Source organism: Pteropus vampyrus, unplaced genomic scaffold (genome assembly GCF_000151845.1).
Source record: "Pteropus vampyrus isolate Shadow unplaced genomic scaffold, Pvam_2.0 Scaffold1000001795, whole genome shotgun sequence".
Lineage (NCBI taxonomy): Eukaryota > Metazoa > Chordata > Mammalia > Chiroptera > Pteropodidae > Pteropus > Pteropus vampyrus.
In genome coordinates, this window is record NW_011916197.1 from 120,819 (window position 1) to 142,085 (window position 21,267).

Genomic DNA, 21,267 nt, shown 5'->3' on the forward strand with positions numbered 1-21,267 from the left:
TGTCGCATTGGAGCCCGAGTGGACACCGGGTCTGGGGCTGCGGCCCTGATGTTCACTTACTTAGAGAGATGAACATCACTCCACCCCTCCGTATCTACATGGTCTCACCCAGTTGGGACGGCCACGGCGAGAATGAGGGATTAAGCGCTTCCTGGGTGCAGAGTGCCTCCGACTGGACCCCAAGTGGTGGCCTCGCTCTTCCCCGGCCCAGGCCCATTGGCCATCTGTGTGGGACGGCGCGACGATTGTGAGCTGGAGCTGAGGGCGAGGCTGTGTTCGTGCGTCCGTGCGTGTCCGTGTGCGCGCGCGCATGTTTTGAGAGCGTAAAATTTTTCTACGGGTTGGATTACCCACCGACTGACTGTCGGGTCAGGGCTGAGGATGCCGCCCCAGTGGGTGGCGAGGTTCAGCGCAATCGCTGCCTGGTAGCCAGAGTCCGACGCTGGATTCGCGGGTGAGGGCGCTGTCTGCTTCAGCCCGAACTCAGTCCCCAGCCTAGCGAGGCGCGTTGGGCAGGGCACCGTCCATCCGACCGATGCGCGCAGTTAAGGTGCAGAGGGCGGCGGGGCTGGGGGTTGGGTTTGAGCTGGTTTGGTGTCCCTGCCTAAGAAGTAAGGCGTCCGGCCTCTTCGGGATGTGTATCGCGAGGGCTGGCATCACAGCTGCTGTTTGGGTACCTTTGATGTCTCTGAGTCTTTTGGGGACTTGAGAGTGAGTGGGATATTTTGTCTGAGTGGATTTTGTGCACCTGGTGTAAGGTCTCTTACGGTTTGTGTGAGCTTTGGGGATTGTGTCCCTGTGTGTGAGATCTCCGTGTCCAGGTCCGCACCCCAGGCTATGAAATCCCAGCAGTTTGTGATTTCGGGTCCTGGATAGTCTCCGAGTTTCTTGGGTGTGGGGGTTGGATAGTCTCCGAGTTTCTTGGGTGTGGGGGTTGGGGGTGGGGTGGGGGGAAGGAGGCTTAATCTTAATGTAGAAAGTATCCGAGCTGGTTGGGGTTTTGTATCCAGGTTGTCGGTCCTCTGATTTGTATGGGGACTTTATCTTAAGGTAATGCGGGGTTTCTGAGTTATTTGAACTTCTGTCTTTCTGTTTTGGGGTTCTGGGTACTCCGTTGGGAGGTGTCTGCATGCTTCCGGGGTCTGTCTCTAGGATGTGAGGTATCAGCAGTTTTCATTTATCTCCCGAGAGAGGACTTTGGTCCACTTGTGTGAGGGAGGTTGTCGCAGTGTGCAGGATCTCTGCTCTGATTCGGGGTCTGTGACTCAAGTTGTGAGCTCTCTCTGCGGAGATTTTTGGAATCTGTTTTAGGTTGTGTTCAGTGAGCTGTTTTTGGTGTCCCTGGGTATCTGATTTGTTTGGGGTCTGTGTCTCTGGCAAAATCTCTTACCGTTTTGGTTGTGAGGACTCTGTCCAGGAACTGAGGGTTTTCGATCCCGGCAGATAAGATTCTAAAACGTGGAGCCCCAGGTCCTGGTTGTGTGTCCTTGGGCAAGTCAGTTGTCTCTTGGAGCCTCGATATGCATCAGAATGAATAAAATGATGCCAGTGCCCATATTGGAGGGTACCATATATCTTATAAATGTGTGTAAAGGGCTTGGGTCCCAGTCCTCTTCCACAAGAAATTTCTGAGCACCTGCTGTGTCCCTGAGCACTCTTCTAGGAGTTGGGCAGTACAACAGAGAACAACACTGGCAGAGTCTCTGATTCCATGGAGCTGGTCAGTACACATAGAACGTATCTGTGAGTGGCAAGTGCTATGGAGAAAGATAAGGGCAGGCTAGGGGAAAGAGTATGAGGGGAGGATGTTACTAACATATTCAAGGTAATGAAGGTGTTCCTGAAAAGCTGACAAGTGAGGAAATGAGGGAGCAAGTGGTAGATTACCTGAGGGAAGAGCATGCCGGGCAGAAGGAACGACAAGTGCGAGAGTGCTGAGGGGAACATCCACCTGGTGTGTTCCTGGATATCAAGGAGCCCTGGGATGCTGGTAAAGCCCTCATCACTGGGGTTGGCACATAGCGCTCATGAAAGGTGTCTGGTGTTGCCATCTCTATTTCTGCTCCCACTTGTGAGGGAGGGGAGGTCACCCTCATTTTCCAGACGAAGGACCTAAGGTTCTGCGAAGTGGTCTGAGCCGGCTCTCCCACTTACAGTTGACATTGGTAAAAGAGGGTGCAATCTTGGACTCTGTCATGAGAAACAGAGAGCTCCAGTGTCAGAGCTGCATAGAGGACACCATCCACGCCGAAGGTCAGTTAACAAGCCGATATAAATGATTATACGGCAGTCATGCCCACGTAAACATTTCTTTTTCTTTCATTTTTAAATTTTTTTATGGGACATCGGTTAATAAAATCCAATAAGTTTCATCTGTACACTTTAACAGTAAGGCATATATACCTACATACATACATATATATATATATGTGTTTATATATATATATATACATATATATATGTATATATATATATATATTTACACTGTGTTCACCTCCCATAGTTACGTTTCTGTCTGTCACCTAATTTTTGACCCTGTCTACCTCCCCCCTCCCCCTCCCCTCTGTTACCCACTAGTCTATAGTCCATGTCCATGAGTCTCTGTTTGTCTGTCCTGCTCATTTGTTGCTTTGAGGTTTGTATCCCACATATAAGTGATATCATGTGATTATCAACTTTTTGCGTCTGGCTTATTTCGCTAAGCATGATTATCTCGAGGTCCATCCATGTTGCAAATGGCAGTATTTCATCTCTTCCTATGGCTGAGTAATATTCCATTGTATATATGTACCACAGATTCCTTATCGAATCATCTATCGTAGGACACTTTAGTTGTTTCCATGTCCTGGCTACTGTGAATAATGCTGCTGTGATCATCAGTGTACAAATATCTTTTCGGATATGAGCTTTCAAGTCTTTGGGGGTAAATACCCAGTAGAGGGATTGCTGGATCGTATGGTAGATCAATTCTTAGTTTTTTGAGGAACGTCCATACTGTTTTCCATAGTGCCTGTATCAATTGCAGTCCCACCAGCAGTGTCTGTGGATTCCTTTTCATGATAACGTTCCTACTCTCGATGGAGGGCAGGATGTTAGGAATGAGAGAGCAGTTGGAGCTGAGGAGGGAGGTAGGAGGGGGAAGCTGGAGAACGGTGAGAAAAAACACACGGGCTTCATAATGTTGCCTGGATTTGTCCTGATTCGCCTTAATTAAGTGATTGTATTAGATATATTCACCTTTACTTCTTCCTGGCCTGTATTTCACTTCCTTTCTCTTTTGCCCCAGAGCAGTTCTGTCGTAAAGCTATGGTATCAGGTGCGGCAGAGCAAGGCAAGCTTATGCTTCTAGGGGCATCCCAGCTTCGGGAGTCAGAGCCCAGAAGCAGTGAGGAGGACATCCTTATATAGGGACAGGTTGCAGTGGGTGACAGGGCCCAAAGCATTGAGGAGGATGTGCCTGGGGGTGGATGGAGGGGGAGGGCTAACTGGCTCAGGGATTCAATGCTGAGTAAGTTGTGGAGGTCATGGGGGATGCTTCAGCACAGCACAGGAGGAGGGCCTCTGTGTGAGAAAGGAATGGCTTACATGCATTGGGACTCATCAGTTCAGTAATGCATAAGGATAATGGGAGACACGACTGTCACTTTGAGAAAGGAGAGTTTCAAATCAAAAACGAGGAAAACTGTTACAAACTCTGAGCTGTTATACTGGAACTGGAGGCCTCCGTGTGAACTCATGGTTTTCAGTCTACGTACATGTGTAAAGATGTAGATGTACATGTTTACACGTGCGTGTGTTGGAATGCGTGCATGTCGTATTCGAGCAGTTTTGGTTACAACAACATCCCAGTAGCAATAAGCACACCTAGCCCCCGGATCCTGTATTTTAAATACCACTCTCCACTAAATGATTCATTCCAGGACTCGGGGAGGGCAAGGATACAAGAATCTGGCTCAATTTGTGGTGTGAATAATAAGACTCAGTTCAAAAATGATGGGGAGTTGTCAGAAGGACACAGAAGATAGCTTGAAGGGGCTCCCACTTGATGGTTTCATTTTATTGTTTTCAGTTTTGAGATATTCCTAACATGTAACATAGTTATGTTTAAGGTATACAGCCTGATGTTTTGATACATGTATGTACTGTGAAGTGACTACCACAATAATGTTAGGGAACATCTCCATCCCCTCACATAATTACCATTTTGCGTGTGTGAGGATAACGTCCAAGACATACTCTCTTAACAACTCTCAGTACGCAGTACAGTGTTGCTCATTATAGTTACCATGCTGTACATTAGATCCCCTTAACTTCTTCCTCTTATAGCTGGAAGTTTGTATGCTTCGGCCAACATTTCCTCCAACCCTTGGCAACCACCATTGGAATCTCTGTTTCTCTGACTGGCTTCTTTTGTTTCCAGGTATGGGAGAACATAGAGTTTTTACCTTGCCCTGTCTGACATATTACGGTCAGCATAATGCCCTCGAGGTCCAAGCATGGAGTCTCAAAAGGCGAGATTTCCTTTTTATGTCTGAATAACAAATGTGAGTGAGTGTGCGCGTGTATGTGCACTAATGCATTTTCTCTATCCATCCATCCCTCGACGCACACATAGGTTGTTTCCATGTCTCGGCTCTAGCGGCATAGCACATCTTAAAATCGGTGTTACTCCTTTAACTTTATTCTTCTTTCTCAACATAATTTGGCTCTTTTAGTTTCTTTGCCTTTCCACATAAATTTCTAATCAGTTAGACTCTACTACAAAAACTCCTACTGAGATTTTTGACTGGAATTGCGTAAAATCGGTTCATCCATTTGGGGAATATCAACATCTTCATCTAATGGAATTTGTCAGCCCGAGAACACAGTATGTGTCTCTGTTTCTTTAGGTCTTCATTTATTTCTTTCCCCAGCTTTCTGGAGTTTTCAGAATACGGTTCCCGCATATGTTTTGAGAGGTTTTCTTGGGACTCTGTTGTAAAAGATTTGTGCATGTGGCTTTTTTTATTTGTTTGTTAGTTTTGTAATTGTTCGTTGCCGGTACTTGGATTGAAATGTGCTCTATATGTTGCGTTGGAATTGCATGTGGCAACATTGCTGAATGCACCTAATAGGCCTAGGAATTTTAAAGGTAGATTTCATGAGAATTTTCTGTGAAGATAACTGCGTCATCCGTGAATCGGAGCCGTTTTAGTGCTTCTTTCTCAATCTGTAAGCCATTTATTTCTTTTTCACGCCTTATTGGAGTGACTAGGACTTCCAGTACAATGTCTCACGACAGGGCCAAGAGCTGATATCCTGGGCTCGTTCCTGATCTTAAGCAGAAAGCATTTAGTCTTTCTCCTCTAAATAGGAGGGAAGGCGTGGGCATGTTTATAGATGCTCTGTATCAGATTAAGAAAACGCCTTTCTACAACTGAATCTTTTTATCATGAATGGATGTTGAATTTTGTCAAATTCTTTTCTGTGTCAGTTGACCCGATCATGTGGTTCTGTTTCTTTGGTACGCTGATATGGTGGATTGATTGATTGAGTTTTCAGTGCTTCACCAGGTTTGTATTTCTGTGATAAATGCCACTTGGTCACAGACTGTGAGTTTTTACATGTTATTGAATTTGATGTGCTAATACTTTTGTTGTCTGACTTTTTATCAGAGTGTAAGCTTCTGATAGAGGGATTCAGGAAGTACTGCCTCTCTTCTATTTTCTGAAGAGACTGTGTAGAATTGCTGTTAACTTCGTAACAGCTTTGAGGGTTTTTCCAGGGAAATCATTGGGACCTGGAGCTTTCTTTTCTGAAAGGTTTTCGATGACAGATTCGATGTTTTAGATATACAACCATTCAGATTCTCTGTGTATTTGGGGGTTAGCTTAGGTAGTTTGTGTCTTTCGAGCAGTTGTTCTATTTTATCACAGTGGCCATAATGCAGTGTGTAGAATTATTCATAGATTCCTTTTCATTTCCATGCAATCTGTAACATATTTTATTTCTGATATTGGTAAGTCGTCTTTCCACACACACACACACACACACACACACATACACATATATAGGTCATATATATATATTGGTCATTTCAGATAGAATACTGTGAACTTTGTTGTCCTTTTCAAAGATCCGGCTTTTGGTTTCATTGATCGTCTGCATTCCGTTTTCTCATTTCTGATGCCAACTTGATTTCCCCTATGCTGCTTGCTTTGAGTTTATTTTGCTATTCTTTTTCTAGGTTCCTAAGGAGGAAGCTTTTGTTATTGATCTAGGTCCTTTATTTCCTTTCGATACAAACATTTGTGACTGTACATTTACCGCCTAGTACTGCTTTCACTACATCCTGCACATTTCGATATGTCGTATTTTCAGTTTCATCCACTTCAAAGTATTTCCGTATTTCCCCTGAGTATTGTCGTTTGCCCCATGGATTATTTGGAAGTGTGTGGTTTCATTCCCTTGTGGTCAGAGATTTTCTTCTTAACATTTTTTTATATGTTGGTGGTTTTTCTTCTTTGGTCGGACAACATTCTTCATATGATTTCAACTCTTTTACATTTGGTCAGATTTGTTTTATGGCCCCGGATTCGGTCTACCATGGTGAATCTTTTGTATGCACTTGAAAGAATGTCTGTATACCCTGCTCTTGTCATGTGGCCAGTTCTGTACTTGTCCTCTCTCACCCTGCTATTCTTCCCCATCAATTCTAGCTGCCGTGGTTACTGCTGTTAATATTGTTGCTGTTTCCTCATTTCCCGGACCATGTTCCGGAGAGACGGTGTCAAGGGGACCTTCGACTCACTGGATGGACTTTGCACTATCAGTTCAGCTCTTCAGGGACTCAAGACCTGAGCTCAGGGGGCGTGGGGGAGGATGTGTTTGTATTAGCATAATGAGGATTCCACTGCACTTATAGGGTTACTGGGAATCCTGAATGCGGTGCCTGAGTTTCAACTTCATGCGCACAATGGCGACTCGGAGTGGAAACTTCTCTAGGAAATTAGAACCCTAGTGACCTGTTCATATGGTTCCTATAATGCTTGGAAACGTAAGGGGTCCCTGGATCACGCTAGAAAATGAGTATATAAATGATAAAAATAAACCTTTTCAAAACTGAAATTTAAAGGCCAAAGGCCTCACCGTATGTTTCTCTTACTGCCATCGTTTCTATCGTGTCCATTTCACCTACCTCAAAGTAACACGTAAATCTGGTAAAGACATGAAACTGTTAATAGTAAAATTTTGATTGGATCTTTTCATTCTTGTGTCGTTCTCACATTGCTTGTTTTATTGTGTAGCTTTTTCTTAATTTTGTGTTCATTATTTAAAGGCTGCCGTATTAATATTTTCTGAGCTTAATCATGAAGAGATGGTAAACAGTGTTTTGGATAGCGAGTCTGAGAAAAGAGGCAAAGGGAAGAGCGAGTGGAGTGGAAGTGGGGGCAGTGAATGTGTGGGAGGCGGGGAGAGAGATGTGGGGGAGCCAGCGGGAGAGAGAGATAATGGGTACAAGGAGAAAGCAGAAGTGAAGAGACATGAGAATAAAAGCCCACACTTCTGGTGGCTTACTACTGTGCGCTCTATCCCTCTCTCTCTCTCTCTCTCTTCATGTATAATTTCAGAAGTCAGTGAGTCTGCACAGCACCACGGTGAGGGAATGTTATCATCCCTTTTTACAGATGAGGTAACTGAGGTGGAGTTTAAGAGGTGAAGTCGTTTGTCCAAAGTGACCTAGCCAGCAAGGGCAGAGTCAGATTTGTACCCACACCAGAGAGGAACAGGAAGAGGCGTGGGATCTGACTCTAAACTCTGGAACGCACCTCAGGGTCAGGCGTTCTCTGGATCAAAAGGCAGGCGAACACGTGCAGCGGTATTCATCAGATTACATCGGACATGTGTACGGATGGAACATGAGGTGTCCTAAGTGCATGAAATAAGGTGGAGGTGACGAGTCAGCATACACGCATCACAAAGAACGGTTTCTGGTCCATTACAAAGTCTGTACATGTGTTTGCTGCTCTCGATGTCAGTACCAACAATCTCATCATGATTATCATTGTGGAAAGTAGCCGATGGTATAAATTAAGCACACAAAGCAGCAGATACACTAGTATAAAGGCATTACCTCTCCCCTCCCATCTCATAATTTTAGAAAAAGGCAGAGAAAAGATGCCCAGAAGGCAGGCACCACGTTAGGTCATTTTCTCTAAGTGCGGACCTCTAGATGGTTTTGAAATAACATTTTATGCACTGTTTCATGTGCCATATCTTCATTATTACGCAGTGCTCCTATTATAATTTTTAAAGAGATTTTTGGGAAGATTCATTGTCGTGGCATCTTGATGACTCAGAATAAAAATCTGTTTTGATATCCTTGCCAGGTGAAAATCGGATCAGCGCATTTAAAGCAGAAGACAGATCTGCGGTACAGTAGAGAGGAGCTGTGGGGGAAGCAGAGAGGTCGGGATGGAAGGTTAGCTGTGTCTGCGAGTGTTGTGAAAATGCCACAGATGGATGACACAGGCCCAAAACAAACCAAACAGCAACTTGCGGGTCCCTAATAAAGACCTCATTCTATGGAGAGGAGTGTCTACATTAAGACTTCTTAGGCCTTCCCTGTCTCTTGGCTCCCATGGCACGGTGGGGCAGCGTGTGGAACTTGTAAGGCCGTAACGCTTTGAGCTACGCTGCGGACACGGGGAAAAAGTGGCAGCATTAGACAGATATGTGAGAAGGAAGATGGACGGAACTCAGCAAGGATTTGGACTTAAGATGAAGGCAAGGAAGATGTAAATGGTTAAGACCGTTTCTGCGTTTGGTAATGAGCACGGTGGTGCCTTCTGTTGGCATGCGGAATACCGGAAGAGGGCCAGGTCTGTGATGGGTTCTGAAATAAGACCTTTATTTTAATTAGCTCATGGTCGAAACGGCATACAGTCATCAAAATTTAAATACTTGCCTTATCAGATCCTTTTCCTTTAAAGAAAACAATAGTCAGAGGTACTAAGATCAAATTTACATTTCAAGTGTGCTGTTTGTAGAGTTTTGAGAACTGTATACAATCGTGTAACCGCCACCACAATGAAAATATGGAAAATTTCCATCAATTGATCATGTTCCCTTGTGCCATTTGCCATCGGAATCCTTCTTCCTCTCCCATAGCCTGGCAACCACGGATGTACTTCTGTGCCTATAGTTGTGGCTTTTCCAGAATGCCCTTTACATGAAAGCATGTAACGTGTAGCCTTTTGGGTCCGGCTTCTTTAATTTAGCATACTTGAGATGCATCCATGCTGTTATGTGCATCGGTAGTTCGTTTTTAGTACTGTGCAGTACTCCTTTGTGTGGGTGTACCTGTTTGTTTTCCTTTCATCCATATTCCAGGGGTTGATCACTTGGATTGTTTCTAGGTTTGGCGATTATGAATAAAGTTGACATGGATGTTTGAGTACAGGTCTTTGTATAGACATGTTTTCACTTCTCGTGGAAAGAATTCTGTACGAGTAGAATTGCTGGGTCGTGTGGTAAATGCACGTATAACATTAAAAGTGAGTGCTTGATGATTGGATACCCACTCCAGCTTTCTTGTGATTGCTGGTTTGATGATGTATCTTCTCCCCTACTTTCACTGTGAGTCCATCTGTATCTTTTGACCCTAGACTGTGTTTCCCGTAGACGGCATACAGTTGCATCTTCTTTTACTTTTTAAAACCATCCGTGAATGTCTGTCTTTGGATTGTTTAATCTGTTCATATTTAGTGTTCTTATCGATAAAGGTAGACTTACATCTGCCATCGTACTTCTTTTTTTCCTGTGTCTCATGTCTTTTTGTTCTTTGGGTCCCCCATTACAGCTTTCTTTTGCATTTAATGGGTATTTTCTAATGTAGCATTTTAATTTCTTTAACCATTTTTTCACTATATTCTTTGAGTTACGGTGGGAATGTATCCCACGTATCCACAGGGGATACATTCCGAGACTCCCAGGGGGTACCCATAACCATGGATAGCAGCGAACCGTATATGTCCTATGTGTATTCCTATACATACACACACTTTAAGGCTTCTGTTTGGCATATGTGGATTGCCGGCATCACTGCTCTTGCGCTTTGGGGCCGTTATTAAGTAAAATAATGTTTCCTTGAACACAAGCACCGCAGAACCTCAACAGTCAATCTTATAACGTACACGGCTACCAAGTGACTAACAGGTGGGTAGTGGATACGCTGGACAAAGGGATGATTCATGTACTGGGGCATTGTGGGATGGCGAGAGAGTTCATCAAACTATTCAGAATGACGCGCGACTTAAAACTTATGAATCGTTTGTTCTGGTATTTTCCATCTGGGATTTTTTTCACCAAAGGTTTGGGTTTTTAACTACTGATTTGATGTCTATAACAGATATTGGACTATGCACACTATTTCACATGCGTGAGTGTTAGTAGTTTATGGTTATTGAGTAACCAATCCATTTCTTCCAAGTCGTTTCAGTTATTTATTGATTAATTAATCTCTTTTTCTTAAAAATTACTGGGGTGACATTAATAAAATCAAATAAGTTTCAAGTGTATCATTCAACGGTATGTCATGCATATATATATTGCACTGTGTGTTCACCACCCAAAGTGGGACGTCCTTCCGTCACAAAATATTTGACCCCTTTCATGTCATCTTTGTTGCTTTCAGTTTTATATCCCACATATGAGTGAAATCATATGGTTCAGCGTTTTCTGTGTGACTTATTTTGCTTAGCATGATTATCTCAAGATCCATCTGTACATGTAGAGTTGAATGTAGTATTGCCATATTGCCCCTTTCATATCTGCTGTGTCTATAATAAAATCACCCTTTCCATTCCTGTTTCAGGTAACTTGTTCCACCCACCTCGCTCCCTCCATCTCTTCCTCCGTCCGCTTCCCAGCTGCCCTCCCTCCCGCTCTCTGCCTCTCTCTTTCTGTCTCTCGATTTACTTGAGGTTTATCCATACTATTGATCATTCCAAAGAACCACTTTTGGTCTAATTGAGTTTCTCTATTTTTTTTTTGTTTAGAAATTTCATTAATTTCTGTTCTGATTTTTAGTAAAATAAAATTTTCTTTATACTTCCTCGGAATTTTGATTTTCATAGTCTTGAGCAACCGTTTGACAATCTGCAAAGCCAGTGAGGATGAAAGTGGAAATTTAAAAGGGTGTGTCACCATGGTGCACATGCTTGGAATTTAATAAAGGTCTCCTTTTTGAAAGTACAGGAATGTTTACGAGGAGAACACATGTTCGTCACATATTGATTGTTCTTACAGTTAGGCTTGAGAATGGTTCGTAAAAAGTCAGCAGGGCATTAAACATGGTTGACTGTGGCCCATGACATATGGATGCAATAATGGGCCTCATTCCTAAAAGCATCATTGGGCGCCATGAGTATTCAGAGCTCTAGAGACGTATTTCCTCATGTAACGAGGAATAATAGTCCTAGGACATAGGGCTCATTACTATCCCCATTTTACAGACAGGAAACAGGGACCGAAAAATTAAGTAAGATGAATAATCCTGGATTTTCCTTCTTCCTTTATCACCATTCTTTGCAGTCTTGGTCTTCCGGCTGCACATGTCCCTGGCTGCTGCCTGGAGCTTTGAGAATCTTCATCTTCACCTTGTGTCTGGACCCAAGGGCTGCCTTGGAGCTTGGAGCGTGGACTATGTCTCCATGGATCCACTCCAGAAACATAGCTCAATGTCGATTTCTGAATCTTCCCCGATGACGTCTGAAGAGACTTCCCGGGAAGTCGCAGCAACCACTCATCCTTCTCAGAACTGCTGATGCTGGGCCTCAGCGACATGAACCCCAGTCCTGGCACCAGCTACCCAGCCCCTCCAAAGGAGCTGCTCCGACAGAGGTACATAGGTGGGAAAACCCTGCAAGAGAGGCAGTGGGAAAGGTCAGCATCCCTTTCCCAGACAAGAAGAAAACCTTTCTGGAACACATGAGAAGTAGGCACCTCGATCTCGTGGTACCTTATCAGGTTCAAAGGGAAGCCAGAATCACTTCTTCGCTGACGGAGATCAGAATAGATTCATATAGGAATGCCGTTACTGCCAGAGCCATAGGCCGAATGTTTGTGGGATGCCTGCGGAGAGGAACGGGGCCCCACATCCTTCCTCTTGGGAAACCTTGTACAGGGCCTCAGTGGCTTGACCCTCAGCTTGGGCACCAATGGGCCTAGCCTTCTACAAGAAGGGGAGCTCTAGCAGCCTGATGCAGAGGAGAAGTTCCAGCTAGAGAGGCAGCAGGAAAGCAAAAGAATGGTTCAGAGGCTCCTCAAACAGTGGTTAAAAGAAAACTGACACTGTCACCCCACGTCACTGAGATCCGCACGGCTTCAACATGGACGCTGGTCTTGCCAGATCCTGGGTGTGGATTCCTTTTGGGGACCAAACAGTAAGCAGTAGTTGGAGGAGTAACTCGACGAGTTTATGACCAAAAGTCCTATCAGCATGAGCATAGATCTGATCCCAGGGAGTTCCTAATCTTTCCTGCCTGGCATTGGATCGCTGTGGGGCATTCTAAGGCCAGGGATACTGCACCCCAGGGGTCCTTAGCTCCTATATTATGTCTCCTATGTTGCATTTTGTCACTTTCACACTCTGGATCTCTGTCTTTCCTCCCAGCACTGTGGTCGGAAGATATAAAGCGTCTGCCATGTGAATGCCTTGGGGAGGTCCATGTGCTTTTGTGCCATTTTCCCCACCGCCTCCAAGAAGCAGCGCTAGCTCTGCTGGAATGCACGGCTGCTAATCTGAGATCTAGTTTCAAGAATCTGAGGCTAAAGAAAGTATGCTGAGGCATGTGGAATTGGAACGTGGTGGTTCACCGTTGTGTTCTTCGTGTAAGCCGGTATGAATTTGAGCTAAATGCCGATAAATGTTTCCCTGCTCCATGACATTGAGTAGTAGTTTCCCTTAAAGGAGTTTCTGACGGGTTACCTCGTCGTGGATACCAAATAAATATACGTGTTAGAGGCAACTAACTTAGAATTCAGGTTTGTTCAACCATTTTGGTTTGTTCTTTGTCAGATCTGAGCAGCAGATCCGAGTTTATCAAGAGGAGCATATTTAGAACGGGGCGTGGGGGAGGGCTCCAGAGAACATGTCAAGTCACTTTGGGTGGCCCTGCCATAGGCCTGGCATGCAGATGATCCAGGTGGGGGAAATGGAAGCGAGTCCTGCTATCCAGGGACAGTTGGAAGCAGAGTCCGTGTCCACAGTAGGAGGTCCTGAAGGATGGGGCCCCATGCGGTATGGTGCTGTGTACCCTGGTGTTGGGCTCCAGGGGCCAGTCCTTGTTGCGCGGTATCCCCGGTTTGGTGAACGTGCTCAGCAGTTTCGTGCCTCCTGCATGAGAACCAGAACATCATTGAGTTATTAAGAGTCGTGATTTGGACATAATGCCTTTTCATTTCAGGAGAGAAGAATGATTGAATCTTCCTCTCCCTATCCCCCTTCTCCCCTCCCCCACAGAATCCCATGAATTATACCCAGAATGTGACCATGCAGTTCTTCTGAAAGGAAAATAAATTCTACATTCTGTCAGTGTGCTTTCTGGTGGTCCTCAGAGCGGTATTACAACAAAAATCTTCGAGTGTCCTGCAGACAGAAGTAACTTGAAACAGGTATGTTTGTTTTTTTCGATTCTGAACTCATGATCCCATCAGAGTGTGGGAGGGGTCCACATCTTGCCAGTCTCGTCACCCAATCCCAGGGGAGAAGGTCAGTAAAGCAGGGCTTCTCCATTTTGAAACACAAAGGCCTTACTTCAGTCCAGTCATTTGGCGTGTGTTGAGCAGGACAAACGGCATTTCGCTTTCATGGATCATTTACTAGGTGTCAGGCAATATTCTACATATTTTTAGCCAAAAGAGAATGCTAGTGGAGCCTATACTTTCAAGAAGCTGAGATTGAAAATAATCAAGAGACAGGGTAGGAGAAGCAGAGGGCTGTGTGCTTCCAGGGTAGGTTACTTGACTGTCCCCCCTAACGAGAGAGAAAACCACAGGAAGCAGGTACCAGAAATCCCTAGGGATCCCGAGGACTGCTGAATGGATGACAGCATCATGGAGACTTAGGATGAGGCTCGCAGGAGAAGCTTTAAGTTGAGGAAGGAAGACTGAGGGTATCCAACAGCAGTGGGCTTGCAGGAAGACCCCCATCCACCGTCTCACCCCATGCCCATTCTTACCTCTGTGACCCACGGAGTTCTGGGTTGGGCCACACGATATCTTCCATGTAAAAGTCCTCAATAGGTGGTATCAGAGGCAAGTCCAGTTGACTTGAGTCAGAAGACAGGAATGTCCTGGCAGAGGGTTTAGGGAGTTTTAGTAAAGGGGGCATCAGAATGAAAAGGAGTTCTGCGAGGGGAGCGGACAGCAGTCCTGTGATGAGGACAGTATATACCAGGTACTCGGTTTGGAGTGATGGCAGGTGCTGGAGACATGGGCATTGGAAGGACCTCGAGACTTAGACAAAATGGCTCTTTCAAAGGCATTTCTTGGTTTAGGACTTTAGACGTCCAGGAAGCTGTGAGAAGGTAAAAGAGCTTTGCGTTGTCTAAGTGCCGAGCGTGGATAGACTGGAAGCATCTGTGAGCCTAAGCCCCGATGAGGCCTTGAGGACACATATCTGATGATGATGAGGCTGTCCTTGCGGTTCCGTCACATGAGGAATGAGGGCCTGGGGCACAGAGCAGTGGAAAGGGGCTTCTGGTTCTGCCCCGGCAGAGAGGGTATATCCATCTGGTGTTCAGATGACAACACAAGGGATGCAGGGCCCCGGGTCCAGATGGCTTGTTGGATGTTCAGGGAGAGACATAAGTCCGAGTCTGCAGAGATCTTACAGGAGGACCACAGGTACCAGGCCAACATGATTTGACGACGGGGTATGCTCTCGGGTGAAGGAGCAGTTCCCAGCTCACAAGAGATTTCTGCCGGGCGAAGGATCGGGCTCCAACCCACAAGAGAATTCTACCGTTGTTACGTGTTCACCACCCCGCACCATCAGAACTCAAGGGTTTTGTCAGGGAATCCGTGTCTTTCCAAAGCTCCTTAACCCCTGTTTGGTGGTAAGTGAGGGGAGGACTAGGTGTGAGACAGCCAAAGACGGGTAGAGGGGATCAGGCAGAGCATGACTGTGACAAGAGGCGAGCCAAGACCTTCCTGCACATTGACCCCTTTCGATCCCTCGGTTGAGATATAGGAGCCCAGGTGGCTTCCTGAGACGAGGCCCTGGTTTCCATTTGACATACTCATGGACCTCAGATCACTGCTGTCTCTCCTTGGTGATTTGCAAGCACCAAGTGAGACAATGAGTATGTACATGGTTTCTAAGTCACATAGCTCCACAATAGGTACGCCTGTTACAACCGTCCAGTTGTTGTTTTTGGTCCTATACCTTGGGCTCTCCTCGATGGAAACAGACTCAAGGGGCCAGGGCCCCCCAAGGTGCCAAGTAGTACGGACCTGTGCCTTGCCCTTTACTTGTTGGGCCTGATCGGTGCTCCCTCACCAAGCTGTTTAGAAAACATAATGCAAAGGTTACAGGTATTCATGGAGGGAAGGGTTAGTCATGCAATTGTTTTTACAACAAGGACTCCTCCCCTTCTCCATCTTTGTTCTGAGACGTGCCTACTTGACCCTTCATCACCTACCTCCTGCCTGTGTCCTACATGCTCCCACCATAGGCGCTAGTCGGTTGATGTCCATCTTCTCAGAGGCCTTAGAGGGAGGAGGCTGGTCGACCCGGGCCGGAGATTACAGTGATGACATGGAGGAATGCCAGAAAGGGACTTCGAACAGGAGCTCGGGGTTCTCTGATGCCAAGTCCCATGTCCTTGGGTATGGAGATGTTCGCTCGAGTAGAAGGAGACTATCTCTAAAGACAGAGAAGCTCCAGGGTTGACCAAGTCATGCTCTTGGGCCTTGATCTGGCCGGAAATGTTCCGAGGAGTGAGGGCTGAGAGGAGGAAGATGATTATGTCACTGGTCCCGAGTATCCACAGGTGGGGGCAGTGAGCCATTGGAAGATGTCGTGAGGATTGATACAGGTCGCATACTTGAAACAGAGGTGCGGCTGGGGCAATTGGGCAACAGGACCTGGTCATCACTTGTTTAGTCCCTCGACTGACCGTTTACAGGAGGGTGAGGATAGAAACTTCTAGCAGACGCGGGCTCCAAGACCGGCACTGACCTCACTGGGCTCCGGAACAGAGACCCAGAACCCGCCAGTGGGAGCATAGATCTGGTTGAACAGGCCCCCGAGTCCTGTCACTGGGATTTCCGTGCCTTTGCTCCTGCAAGAGGGCATGTCTAAGGCAGCAGCGTGCTTCGGCCAGTTCGCAGGGGTCTTGGCTGGTCCTTGTTTTTCCTGAGCCACCACTTTTGGTGCCTGAGACACCATCTGCTGTGTAGTTTAGGAAAACTAGGGAATGAGAGGGAGTTACTTCCCGAAACGGTGGAGCTCAGTTTCTTTGGACTCTAGACAGCAGTGTTGAGTCATGAAAGAGCCTCTTGCCCCGCCCTTCGTGTTTGAAAAACACTGGAGGAGTCCTTTCTAAAGGGACCCTCAGCTTATTTCTTGTGTAGCTCCCTGAGTTAGTGTAACCATGGGGTGACTGACTCCAACGTAAAGTCCCTGCTGAAAACATTGTGCCTTGGGTCCTTCGCATCTTCTATTTCTGCTTTTTCGAATGTTCTTGTCATGGGTTTTCAACTAGTAGTTTTAGGCTTTTATCAGTATATTCTTCAGTCACTCAAAACTTCCCAGAGAAAATTTGGAGGACCGAGAAAATATAATACAGTACTCGAAACCATATTCGCCTCACCCAGGGATGACCATTACTTATGATTTGTGATCAATTATTTCAGTGATTTTCTCATCCATACAGGTGCGTTGTAAACAGTAGGAGATTCATATCGCATTGTGAATTCAAAAAGTGTTATTAAACTCAAAACGTTTGCATGAGATAGCCTTTCTAAAAATCATTTCGAAACTCTTGAGGTTTTTACGCACTTTTCCCCCTAAAAGTATGAGTAGTGTCAAAGAGTGAAAATGCTATATTTCATAACTGAGCTAGCAGGCAGGAATAACCCCTGACTCCTATCTCAAAGGCACACAGCAGGCTGTAACCTTCCTTAGGACAGGAGCTATAATTTTTGCTCGGTTTTTTTAAATTTTCTATTTTATTTTACTCATTCATTTTGCTTAACATTGTATTTTCAGTGTTTGAAATCCACTCCTTTTGTCCTCCAGCATCCTTACCTTGTTGTCCCCATGGTGAGGGCCAGCTGCTTACTGGCTCCTGTCCTGTGGGGCTGGGAGTTTACAAAACCCCCTGAGATCTGTCATAGAGTCACTCCATTATTTTTCCCTCAGGCTATGAAAGGAAATTCTTCTGATTTTTGTCATTTGGGAAGACAGAGAAAAGACAACAGAAAGAAAGAGTAATCATCCTTGACCCAGCCACTTTCAACATGTTTTGCAATCCCCTTCATTTTTACATCCTTGTGACAGTACAGTATCTAGAGGGAATTTTGAAGTTTTAAGGGTTGACAGTGGGTAATTCATCTATTTCCTTGAAATTCAACTTTCCCTATACTCCAGCTCATATACCTTCTACCGCTCCTACGTTGTTTTGCGATTATGAAAAGTAGAGCTAGGACAAACTTTTTTTTTTAAGAAATAGGAAAATCGCCTTCATTACATTCTTTGTTGTTGTTGTTATCTGATTCCCTGAAATGTTTCCAGGATGAAAATAGTTTTTTTTCAATTTGTTATTAGGTAAGAAGTAGGTTCAATAATGTCCTGAAAAGTATATCAGTAGCAGTCACAATTATTCATTTTGTAAAGAGGAGAGGGTCTCAAAAGGTATTCTTCCTCCTTAATGGAAAAAGTGAGAAATTAACTGACAATTAATAGGTTAAGACGAGTTGCAGGAATAGACACATGAACAAAAGCACAGGAAATATATACATACATTCCATACCATATGATAGCATACCTGAAACCCACCTGAATTTTGTGACGTAATAAATAGGCTCTATTTAGAATAGAAAAGCACTTGAATTTTTTCTTTGGTTATTGGCTCTACATCTGTCCTAGAACCATTGTTAATTTTATTAAAATTAGTTATTTGTTAAAAATGTGAGTGAATAAATCTGTGCCCACATTTTAGATAATTTGCCTTGCAGGGATTCCTACAGGCTGACACATATTGCCAAATTCCTTTAAACAGAAACATAGGCCAGTGCCTGCGTCATTGCAGGAAAACAAAAACAAACAAAACAGTGGGTGACATGACCAAGAAGCAAGAGGAAAGCAAGGGAAGGGGACGCATTGTGAGAGTGAAGGAGGGCAAATGGGCTTTTCACATCCACTGATCACTGGGTTTATATACTTGATTGTGTCGATGTAAAGCTGTTGACATCTATGTCTCTGCTATGAACTGAATTGTGTGCCCCTGCAAAAAAAAATTCTGTGTTGAAGACCTAACCTTAACCCCCAAAGTGATGGGATGTAGAGACGAGGCCTTTGGGAGATAATAGAGTTTAGCTCAGTCCATGAGATTGAGTGTGTTTCTCATGATGCGATTCATGCCCTTTTAAGAAAAAAACACCAGCACTTGCAAGATTTTTCTCCACCGCCTCTCTCTTTCATTTAGAAGCAAAGGTGAAAACACAAGGAATCGTACATGAAGTTCATCGGTGGTCAAAGAAGGAGGCGGGAGAAAGCAATGCTGGGAAATCTCTGGGACCGGACAGAAAGTCAACTGGAGAAATTCTTCTTTTCCAACGGTTGGTACAGGACGATTAACATTTACCATTAAGAGTAAATAGAGATGGTATGTGGACAAAAAGATAACTGAGGAGTTTCGTGATCTTGGGATCTGGTGCCTGTCCTTGTTCCTGGGAGGGGTCTGTAAAAGAAAATTTCTCTGACATTTCACAGATACGTTATCCTATGTACACAAGACCAATGGATGGCACCCGCTTAAGGTAAAGATTATCCTTGGGCTGAAGAAGTTTCAGGTCTTGGACTTGACGACCTCCCACGATCTTCCCAGTTAAGAATTTATGATCAGACCATCCTGTGTGGTTACTTTTGGTCACTGAGCTTGTCAGGCTTGCCACATAGCCTCTTACGCTTATCATGTCTGCCCTGTAGCCCCTTTTCCGTTCACAGGAGTGTAGCATGCCTCCTCATGGGTCACTCTTTGTAACTCACCTTTAGAGACCTGCTGGGACTAGAGTCTATTGTTAGGTCTAGAAGCAAAGAAGAACGACAGGGGTGAGTTCTGAGAAGAGTTAGCATTGCGTTGCATGTCCACTGCATCAGGAGAGGTCATTACCCTTTCCTAAGGCAATGCAGGGTTAATCCCCACAGACAGAGTTGGAAAGGCCTGTCCTACTGTGGTTGGGGAAGCTCCCACTGGACGTGAGAAGGCCAATTCCACTGGGGGGGGCGGGGAAAATCTTCCACAGGCAAAGAAGTCTTGTCAGATTTTAGGGGCTCAGTGTCCTCAGCTTCATCTGGGACTTTCCCACAGATTCCCATCCCAACTTAGAGGATCCCATCCTTTCCTAACCAATTACCCTCACTTTAACAGTAGACACCCTGCAAAGCTAGGACTTCAACATGCATTGTAATTCAGCCAGTTGCAAGATGAGGATCTGCATTTCGTTTTCAGCAATTTCAGCCCTGTGGACACATGAGTTTGGGCTCTCCTTTGGGGCACATGTAGAAGATCTCAGGTCATATTGTTGCTCTCAAGTTGGGAATTCAGATCCCACAACTCATTCTTTTCTTTTTCCACTTTGTCCGGGGACATTAGAAGAAAGCAACCAATGTCGGTTTTTCTTTAGTTTAACAAAAATGTTCAAAACTATTATATACAGAGTCACTTAGGTGTTTGCTTCTTATACGTGGTTGAGTAGGAGTATCCAATGCAGACACTTTCCATGTCTCTATGAAGAGGATATGGACTATCAGGCCTCCCTTTCTACTGCAACCGCCTTCATTACTGTCTTTACATCTAATCAGATTAGATAGCCGATTCCAGAAACACAAGACCAAATCCTGAAAACTCATTCTTAAAACGTGTTTCCCCTACAAGCGCTCTCAGTACCAAGATGAGCATTAGCCAAGGTTCTCCAGAGAAACGGACAGGATAGGATGCACATAGGTACATATAATAGGATATCTGTATAAGAATTTGCACATGTGATTATGGAGGCTGAGAAGTCCCACGATTTGCTGTCTGCTAGCCGGAGAACAAGGAACGCGAAAGTCAGGTGGGAGGGCAGTTGCGTGGATGGCAGAATGGGGTGAAGGGTGGAAGAAGTACAAATTAGTAGTTGATAGATGGTCACGGGAATGGGGAGCGTGGCATAGGGAATGCAGTTAGCAGTGTGATGGTTGGTGGAGAGCCGGAGGAGAGAAATATCAATTACCGGGATTGTTCTATAAACTATATAAATGTCTAAGCGACGTACTGTACACTTAAAACTAATAAAATCAAATTTCAAAAAAGACGCTGGTTATGAGGATACTTGGTGAACGGAGGGGAAGAAGAGTTGAGCTCGGTGAGAACGTCAACAAAAACAGAATGAGCATATAAAAGAACAGAGAAATCATTAAAAAAAATCAGTCAGAAAAGAAGAATACAATGACTGAGATGAAGAATACACTAGAAGGAATCAACTGTAGATTGCATGAAGCAGAAGATCGAATCAGCGGTTGGAAAGACAAGGCAGATAAAACACCTAATAGAAACTGGAAAAAGAAAAGAGAATTAAAAAGTGAGGATAGTTTAAGAGACCTTTGGGACAATATCAAGTGTAACAATTTTCACATCATAGGAGTAGCAGAAGGAGAAGAGAGAAAGCAAGGGATTGATAACCTATTTGAGGAAATCATGACTGAAAACTTCCCTAACCTGGTGAAGAAAATAGACATACAAGTCCAGAAAGCGCGGAGTGCCCCGCACAAGATGAACCCAAAGGGACCCAGCATAATGAAATGGCAAAAGTTAAAGACAAAGACAGAATCCTAAAAGCAGCAAGAAAATGGCAGCTAGTTACTTACAAGGGTACTTCCATGAGACTGTCAGCTGATTTCTCAAGAAAAAACTTTGCAGGCCAGAAGGGACTGGCAAGAAATATGCAAAGTGACAAAAACAAGAACCTATGACCTAGACTACTTCACCCCACCCCAGCAAGGCCATTAATTAAAAC

The 21,267-nt window shown here is 44.8% G+C and overlaps 1 pseudogene; it reads left to right on the forward strand.

Moving 5' to 3' along the window:
• The first annotated feature begins 1,903 nt into the window (after window positions 1-1,903).
• On the forward strand, window positions 1,904-13,581 carry LOC105311195 (annotated as a pseudogene).
• Window positions 13,582-21,267: the final 7,686 nt, after the last annotated feature.